Raw genomic sequence first — 9,784 nt, 5'->3', positions numbered from 1 at the left:
CAAACCAGGTTTAGAGGCGAAAATAAAGGAGAAGAACGAGAAAGAGAAGATTGTGAAGGAGAAGGTGGCTTGAATAAGTTTGTAACTTTTGTGTTTGGTGGACTTTGGAACTTTAATGTTTGTAGTACTTTTATTTATGTTTGATGGACTTTGGAACTTTTATGTTATAGTACTTATATTTATGTTTGATGGACGTTGGAACTTTTACATTTGTAGAACTTGTATTTAATATTTAATATTTATTGTGGTGGACTTTGGAACTTTTATATTTGTATGACTTGTATTTATATTTAGTAATGTGCACTTTTGAACTTTTATATTATTGTTTCTGGAATAAGAACATTTTATGTTTGTAATACATATATTTTTAGACTTTGGAATAACTTTTCAATTTGTGTTGAACTTGTAGTGTTATTAGTAATCTAGACTAGTAACACCAAACAATGACTATATATTTAAATTTTTTGTTGATGTTGTAGTGTTATTGTTGAACTATATTTCTAAATATATTTTGTTAGAATCATAGAAATTTAGAAGACATGAAAAAAAAACTTAAAAAAACCGTGAAACCGAACATGTAGTTCGATTTTGTTTTAGAAAAAATAATTTCTAAAATTTGTGGTTCCTCACACCGAACCGAACCAAACCGTGAACACCCCTAATAACTAAATATCAAAACCTCCTCGACTAATTAATAACGTAACCTTAATTCATATCCTATTAGCATATCAATACAATTCCCATCAAATCTAGTTTCCCGTCAGATCTAGTGGCAATATTATAAGCATAAATCAATCATCTCAATCTCACTAAAATTTCTTCTATTGCCTAACAAACCTTTTGAATTGTATATCTTCTCAAAAAAGAAATCAAGAGAAGTGGAATGAAAAGCTTAGAAAAAAATCTCAAAAATCCTCACCTAAAAATATGAACAATTCTACCAATCATCTACCTTGAGCTTTGGATACCTTTGAGAATTTATTCTTATAACTTTTTTTTTTCTTGTCCTTATGCATCACTCATACAAAGTATTTAGTTATAGTAATTAATGGAGGTTTAATTCTTTATCAGAAAATTTATACTAATACGCACATGCATATGATATACACATAAAACTAAGGAGCAGAAACAAAGAACAAACCTCCATTACGACATTGGAAACTACAAGAAGGCAATATATGAAAAAAAAAATCCCTCCAAAGGAGTTGAACAAGCGAACCAAACATACAATCTCCTCAAATTTATTCCTCATCATCTTGAACAATTCTATTTCTTTCTACAATAATATCTTGCCAAAGATTTTATTCTCACTTTACTTTAAAAAAAAAACTATATTATCTACAACTCAATCAACAAAGAGCCAAAAAGTTCATTTCAGTTGCATAACAAGTACTCACAAGCATATAAATCAATAACAGTAACAACAAGCAAAACACAAGCACTGAAGTAGATGAAAACTTTCTCCCAACCAATTCTAAACTCCTCAAACATGAGCATCGTCACATGGACACTCAATTCAAATCCATCATCACTAAATTCCCCTCCATTCTCCACTAATAGACCAACATCATCATGGCCTTTTGCTGCCAAAATTTGTTGGCTAATTTCAGCTAATTTCTTACAAATCATGTCATGGTGATATTGAATCTTATACAACTCAATGACAACATCAAGGAAAAGCAAAAAGGAGACAAGGGTACATAAAAGACTTAAAGTCAAAATGACCCACCAATGGTTGCATTTGTTGGAAGGAGTTTGAGAGATGCCAAAGAAGAACCAGCGTTCTAACTTGAGAGTAGCCAATAGTCAAGCTCTAAACTTTAGCTTCATATTGATGGACCTTGATTCTTGCTTCTCAGAAATAGCTTTGACCTCCTCATAATTCTTCTTTAAAGATCCAAATGCCATTACAAGGAAACTAATTTCAAGATGTATAGAATAAAAAAGGGGGATTTAGGATGAGGAGTAGAAATTAGAGAGAAAAAATAATAGTTTAAAACTGGATATGCAGTTATCCATGGACAAATCAGGCTTTTATGCAGAGAATATGGCATAAGTTAGAAGACTAGAGCAATTTTTTAAAACACTTTGATTTTAGGAAAATAGTTGTGAACTGGGGACTCATCTATTAAAAAATATAAAATCAAATCAAAAGAGACCCACTCATTAATGACAAGACTATTATAATATTATATTGAAATAATCATAAAATGACTTGATATGTTAAGGTTAAAATAAAATATCCTTTTGTCCTGTACTTTGAGATTTTTTCAACTTAATCTCTATGCTTAAAAATGTTTAATTTTAGTCTTTATACTTTCAATAAATATTAAATATAGTATCTACTACTAGTTTTGTTGTTGATTTTTCGAAAACGATTTTATTATCCTTTAGCATTGTTACTATTACTACAAATTTTTAAAACATATTACATTTTCTTACATGAAATTCACCTCACAATCTATACACTTTATCATAAGTTATATATTTGTAAAATAACTAAACTACATGTATATATATGACAAAGTACGTGGAATATATATGTTACTAGTGAATGAATTAAACCTTAATCAATCATGCAGCAGAGGCAAGTGAGATTCTTTCTTTAATTTATTTATAAGTAAAACAATAATCTAAAAGTGGATTGAGCATATATTACCTTTGAAGTACGTGCCATTGAGAACTCTTGTGATCTGCCTTCATCCAATAAATCCACCACCACAAGGTCTTTCTTACTATGTATATGGCGGGAAATCAAGCCTATGGGAGTCTCTTTAAAAGAAGAGAAGAAAAGAAGTGGAAAAATCAAGTATAACTTTTCTCTGTGATTTTCCTTGGAAGTAGGAGAGTTATGCAGAGTGCAAGATTTTTTTGGAATGAATCACCTTTTTTTCCACCTCTGTAAGGTTGTATATATAGGTGCTTAATTAGGTCAACCTTATCCATTCATTTTAATATCTTATATTAAATTGACTAATTATTTGAATTATATTCAAATAATTTAATTCTCTCACATTATATAGTTTTAGTTTGAATCTCATTCAAATTAACCTTATAATAGTGTATCTTAATACAATAATACTTATATTAATTGTATCTAATAAGAAGAATATATTTTTCCTATTTAAACATTACAATTTTTTTTCAATATCATTAATTCATGTTGATCTATTATCAGTTAACAAAGGGACCTTATGGACCTACAAATTATAATCTCCAATGATACTAGATTAATTAACTAAACTCTTTAATTAATTAAACTTCATCATTAATTATAAGGCACTCCACTAAAGATCTATAGTTGCACTCTTATTGCGCTATAGAACAAGTTGCATTCATGATATAACCATTGCAAGCAAGTTGATTGTGACACCCGAGCTCCCATAGGATTTCTTAGGTTGAGGAAGAACTCGGAATTAAAGTCTTGGAAGGAAAAAGTTTGGCTAAGTCCCTAAACTATGCCTTGGAGTTAAGAATACTTGATGGGAACCTAAGCTGAAAATTTAGAGGGTAGAATTTTGGCTAAGTGTCTGAATTATGCTTTTGAGGAAGCATTAGCACTTAGAAAATTTTTAGATGTTGGGACCATGTGGTTAGGAGTGAAGTATGCGTTGGTCTAGAAGATAAGAAGAGAAGAAAAGTTTTGTGTATCTGGAGAAAAATGTTGGGATTCAAGAGTTGGAAGCATAATAGGATGAAGTCAGAATTTTGGCTAAGTATTCTAACTATGCTTTGGGCTAGAAAAGCTTAAAGGCATGGGTTGGCCTAAAAGGAGCAAAATTTAGCTAAATACTGGAAATGAAGGTTGGAAGCATAGTTGAGCATGTGAGAAAGATACCCTAAACACTTGAAAGAAAATGGAGCCATGCGTTTGAACATTGAGAGAGAAAGTTTGAACTCAGAGCATTGTCTGAAAATTGCCCAAGTGTTAAAAGCATGAGCTGGACGCATAGTTTAATCCATAGAGGGAAGAATTTGTTAAGTTTTGGACAACCATGCATTGAACTTTGCACAACTAAAGCGAGGAAATAGGGTTGGATGCATCGTCTAAGGATGGTGAACGCATGGTGTCTTTAGTCGGGAATTTAGCTAAGTGTTGGAAGTGAGAGTTGGACGCATAACCACTAGAGAAGTGGAAATGTGACTAAGTGCTTAGACTATGCTTTGGAGGGAGTTAAAAGACTTAGGAGAACCTCCAAGTGGTGAAATTAGGCATGCAAAAGTTGGGGAGGAAAAGTTGAACGCATGGTATGTTTAGGGGAGAAAATTTGACTAAGTGTTGGACAAATTTGTTGGACACACACCCTAGTATGGGCATGTTGGGCGCCTAGAGGGTGGAAAATGGAGTGGTTGGATGCATGCCTTGAGAAATGGACACATTTGGACACATGATGGGTGAAGATTTAGGTTATGCATACACTAGTTGGACCAAATTTGTAAGGAGGAGGTGGGTAGCGTGAAAGTGGATACCTTAGGAAGTTAAGTGGCAGCATGACATGAAATTGACTAAGTGTCAAAGCTTGAGGTGGACGCCTAGGAGACCAGGGAAAAGCATGCAAAGTATTGGATTGAAACCTCGAAAGAAGCCATGTGTTAGACATTGCATGGTAAAGACACCTAGGTCTTACATGCAAGTAAGTGGTGGCAAAGGCTATGCGTTGGCTCAACATGAAGAAGACACTTGGATTTTCATGAAGTAGGAGGTGTCATGGGTATGGAGATTGAGAGGATGACGAGTACGGCCTTAGATTGCCTATAAATACCAAAGGGAGCATGAGACTAACTGTGACCCCTTACCCAAAAAATTAACGACGCGCCTTACCCAGTAGTGGTTTGATCCAAAACCACCTCAAGGTCTCAACTCAAACCTCCAAAGTCAATCACTGAAACAACTGGACAACAAACTTTTGCCTACACAACTCCTTCCAAGAATTCAAGTTCAAGCCCCAAAACCTAAGGTCAAATCAAATTTAGCCCAAAACACCAAAATCGAACCTCAAACACTATTGGATGGCAATTTAATATCCTCAAATTCCTGAATCCATCATCCAAAATTTATGGATTAAATAAGTATTGGGAAAAAATTTAAATGGGTAAGTTTTCATGAAAAACCTAAAAACTTACACCAAAACTCAAGATCCAGCGAAAACCTAAGCGACAACGTCCGACAACGAAAAGACTAATGGGTGTCGGCCAGATCTGAAAAGCGGTCGTCGGATGGTCGGTTGAACGCAACCCGAAGCAAGTCATCGACTGCAGCAATCCCTACGTGAGACAGACAGAACGGTAGGGATCTGGCTACGGTGTGCGACAACGAACAGAGCTGCAGCGAATAGCTTCAGACCCGGAGAACGTTGCAACGCCTCGACTCGTTGAACGATGGCAGTGGCACCAGTGAATGCAAATAGTTGAAAGGTGTGCGGACGGCGAGGGAAAATGATGTTTGGGTGGACATGTGGGTTGCAGAGAGGGAAAGGCACGAAAGAGAGAGGTGGAGTTTGGGGGGGGGGGGGGGGGGGGGGGGGGGGGGGGGCGTCTTGCGGCTAGAAGAAGAAGGGAAGGGGGGGAAGAGAAAGAAAAAGGAAAGAAAAAAAGTAAAAGGAAAATAAAATAAAATATTATATATTTATTTTATTTTATTCTTTTCTTATTCCACTTTATTCTATTTAATTTCTTTCCTTCCCATATTGAAATTAATTCCTACCATTAATTTTCAAATTGAATAATTTCTAACATCGGTAATTAAATTCCCGCAATTATACTAAAGTCTAAAATTACAAAAATGCCCTCAATTAATAAAAATTACTGAAATTACATTAATAATAAAAATTCGGGGTGTTACACTTTTCATTTTTCTATATAATAATAATAATAATAATAATAGTCCAACCAATCAAGTTAATTCCTTTTTGTTTAAACAAAATACATAAATATCTTCCTTTTCCCTCTTAAAATTTTAATATGTTAGATTCTCTAGCTAATTCAAATCCCTCCACATTTTTTTTTAAAATTTAAACTAAATCAAATCCAAAATTCCAAATATCTTAAGCAATATATTTGAACCAATTATCATATCAAATTATCTCAAACTCCAGCTCCAAGCAAATAAAAACCCAAATAATTTAATACAATTAAATTAAAATTACCCAAAGTTTGGGCAGAGAGAGGGAGAGTCAACTGGGGCTGGTGAGGTGCTGCGAAGGGAGGGTTTCGGAGGGGGGGAGGAGTTTTTTTTTACTAGGGCATTTAACCCTTTTATTTATTTAAAATGATAATTGATTTGATAATTTTGGTAGGAGGGAAATGAAAATGGTGGAGGGAGGGAAACAAAAAATAAATATTAAAAAAATATTATTTTTATATTTTACTTGACACGAAAAATATGTCAAGTAAGAGCTTCTTATACTTGACGCGAAAAACGTGTCAAACAAGACCTTATATTACTTGACACGAAAAATGTTTTTTTAACTGAAACATTCCGTCAATTTTCGCTTTTTTAACCCTTTTACTTGACATTTTCTTTTCTAAAAGATCATCACTTGACTTTTTTTTTTTTTAAAGAAACGTCAAGTAATTAAAAACTGCAACTGTCAAGTAATGTAGATTTTGTAGTAGTGCTCCCTAGAGTTTGCCACAGCACCACTATTATCACAATAAAGGGTGACGGGCCTAGACATATCTGGAACAACTTCCAGATCAGACAGGAACTTCCGGAGCCAAACGGCCTCCTTAACAGTTTCACAAGCCGCTACATACTCGGCCTCCATCGTGGAGTCGACGATGCACCCATGCTTAGTACAACCATACTACAGCTTCTCCGTTAAGAGTGAACACTAAGCCTGAAGTGGATTTTCGAGAATCCTTATAAGTTCTGAAAGTTAGAGTCCGTGTATCCAGTAAGGATCAAATCTTTAGATCCATACACGAGCATGTAGTCCCTCATTCTTTGAAGATACCTGGGGATATTCTTGACGGCGGTCTAGTGACCCTGTCCTGGATTAGACTGATATCTACTGACTATCCCCACAGCGTAACAGATGTCTGGTCTAGAACACAATATCGCATGCATCAAACTGCCAATGACAGATTCATAGGGGACCTGTCTCATCTTCTTAACCTCTTGAGGTGTCTTAGGACACATTTCCTTAGACAATGTAACTTCATACCTGAAAGGCAGTAGGCCCCTTTTGGAGTTTTGCATCAAATACTTGAGCAACATCTTGTCAATGTACGATGCATGAGACGGCGCTAACACTTTGTTCTTCCGATCCCAAAAGATCTTAATACCAAGAACAAACTGAGCCTCTCCCAAATCTTTCATTTGGAATTGGGTCACTAGCCAGTTCTTAGCTAATGTCAGTAGACCTACATCATTCCCAATGAGTAGGATATCGTCTACATACAACACTAGAAAAACTACTGAACTGTTAATGATTTTCTTATAGACACAAGACTCATCAACATATTGGTCAATGTCGTACGATTTGATCGCATTATCAAATCGAATGTTCCAAAATCAAGACGCCTGTTTCAGCCCATAAATGGACCGATTCAGTTTGCTTACTTTTTTCTCTTGACCTTGGGCTATGAATCCCTCGTGCTGCACCATATAAATGATCTCCACAAGATTACCATTCAGAAAGGCAGTCTTGACGTCTATTTGCCATATCTCATAGTCATAATATGAGGCAATGGACAGGAGGATGCATATAGATTTTAACATGGCAACAGGTAAAAAAGTCTCCTCATAGTTGACTCCCTCTACCTGGGTATAACCCTTTGCCATAAGTCTATCCTTGAAGGTTTGCACCTTCCCATCGGCACCTAGTTTCCTCTTGTAGATCCATTTGCAACATATAGGTTTTACCCCATTAAGTTGATCTACAAGATCCTATACTGAGTTGAAGTATATCGACTCCCTCTCGAGATCCATGGCTTTGACTCATTCATCCTGGTCAATATCCTTCATTGCCTTTTGATAAGACAACGAATCCTCAACCTCGCCATCGACTACCATAGCTAGAATTTCAGTGAAACCCATACAACAAACAGGTGGGTTCGTAACCCTCCCACTACATCGAGCTTCCCTAAACTCTTGAGGTGGAATTGACTTACCAGATGAACTTCCATCCACAACTCTTGCTAATGAAGCAGACCCTTCAACAACCCTTGTTGAAGTTTCAGTAGTTTCGTTGGAAAGTTCACGCAACACAATCTTACTACGTGGACTGTACTCCCTCGTATGATCCTCCTCTAAGAAGGTAGTGTTTGTCAACACAAACACTCTGTTTTCCTTAGGATCATAAAAGTAACCCCCTCGTGTACCTTTAGGGTAGCCTACAAAGAGGCACAACCTTGAACGTGGTTCCAATTTCTTTGGATTAACCTCAAGCACATATGTTGGGCAACTTCATATGTGGAAGTGACGCAATCTAGCTTTACATCTGTTCCACAACTCCAAAGGTGTTCTCGCAACACTCTTGGAAGGAACACAGTTGAGAATATAAGCTGCAGTCTCCACTGCAAAACCTCAATACGAGTCTGGTAAGGAAGCGTAACTCATCATCGACGAACCATGTCTAATAAGGTTCTGTTTCTCCTCTCCGCACCATTCTGCTGAGGTGTACCTGGCACTAAGAGTTGGGAAACGATTCCATATTCTATCATATAGTTCTAGAACTCAAAATCCAAAAACTCTCCACCATGATTCGATCGAAGTGTTTTAATCCATCTATCCAATGCGTTTTCAACTTCAGCCTTGAACTCTCTGAATTTTTCAAAGGATTCAGACTTTCATTGCATCAAATAAACATACCCATACTGAGAGTAATCATTAGTAAAAGTGATGAAATACTCATAGCCTCCCTTGGCTCGCACATTCATCGGACCACAAAGGTCTGAATGCACTAACTCTAGAGGCTCTTTGGCTCGATAATCTTTTCCAGTAAAAGATCTTTTAGTCATCTTGCCTTCAAGGCATGACTCGCACATAGGTAAAAAAATTTCCTCTAACTCGCTTAGAAGTCCATTCTTCACCAATCTCTCAATCTTATTGAGATTGATGTGCCCTAATCAAAGGTGCCAAAGATGGGCATTTTCTTTTGGAGAAACCTTTAGTCGTTTATTTTGAGTTATGACAGTTTTAAACATCTCTATGTTATAGTGGGAATTTGTTGCTAACAGCCTTAGCACAAACAAATTATTTTCTAGTTTTGCCGAACAAATCTCAAAACCATCTTTAAGAATAAATACTTTATTCAATTTGAAGTGAAGAATATATTAACATTCAATCAGACACTTTACAGAAATTAAGTTTCACTTTAACTCGGGAACTACATACACATCATTCGAAATGACAAATTTCTTCTGTAAATCAATTGGAGTCCTCTCACTGCCATAGCTGAGATGATGTGCCTGGTGCCTATCGCATCGTCATCTCTCTAGCCTCAAGCTGTCACCAGGATTTAATCCCCTAAAAAGAAGAACAAACATGATTAGTGGCCTCAGAGTCAATAATACAGGCAAAATCATCATTCTCCACTAAAAAATTTCCAAAACTAGTAAATCATATTTACCTTGTTTTGCCTTAGCCTTAGCCTTCTTCTTCTCCTTTATCCAGCTAGGACAGTTTCGCTTCCAATGCCTATCCTGGTTGCAATGGAAACACTAGTACAGGGCTCATTAACTGTAGTTGAATACGAGCAAAAATTTACTGAGTTATCTCAGTATGCACTCCCTATTATTGCTAAAGAGAAGGATAGATATAGGAGATTTGAGGACGGTT

At 35.9% G+C, this 9,784-nt stretch overlaps 1 long non-coding RNA gene across 2 annotated transcripts; it reads right to left on the bottom strand.

Moving 5' to 3' along the window:
- Window positions 1–1,447: 1,447 nt before the first annotated feature.
- On the bottom strand, window positions 1,448–5,366 carry LOC120082909 (uncharacterized). Of its 2 annotated transcripts, XR_016531078.1 has the most exons (3): window positions 5,125–5,366; window positions 2,660–2,899; window positions 1,448–1,918 (listed from the first exon to the last, which is right to left on the bottom strand). It is a non-coding gene; the product is annotated as an uncharacterized LOC120082909 (long non-coding RNA). The 2 variants fall into 2 exon arrangements; XR_005483329.2 differs by lacking the exon at window positions 5,125–5,366 and having other exon boundaries at window positions 2,660–3,191.
- Between the last annotated feature and the right edge of the window lie 4,418 nt (window positions 5,367–9,784).

The sequence above is a fragment of the Benincasa hispida genome, chromosome 8 (assembly GCF_027475165.1).
Source record: "Benincasa hispida cultivar pf3 chromosome 8, pf3_genome.v1.1, whole genome shotgun sequence".
In the NCBI taxonomy this organism is placed as follows: domain Eukaryota; kingdom Viridiplantae; phylum Streptophyta; class Magnoliopsida; order Cucurbitales; family Cucurbitaceae; genus Benincasa; species Benincasa hispida.
The sequence above is the reverse complement of the archived record's forward strand: the minus strand, read 5'-3'. Positions and strand labels throughout refer to the sequence as shown.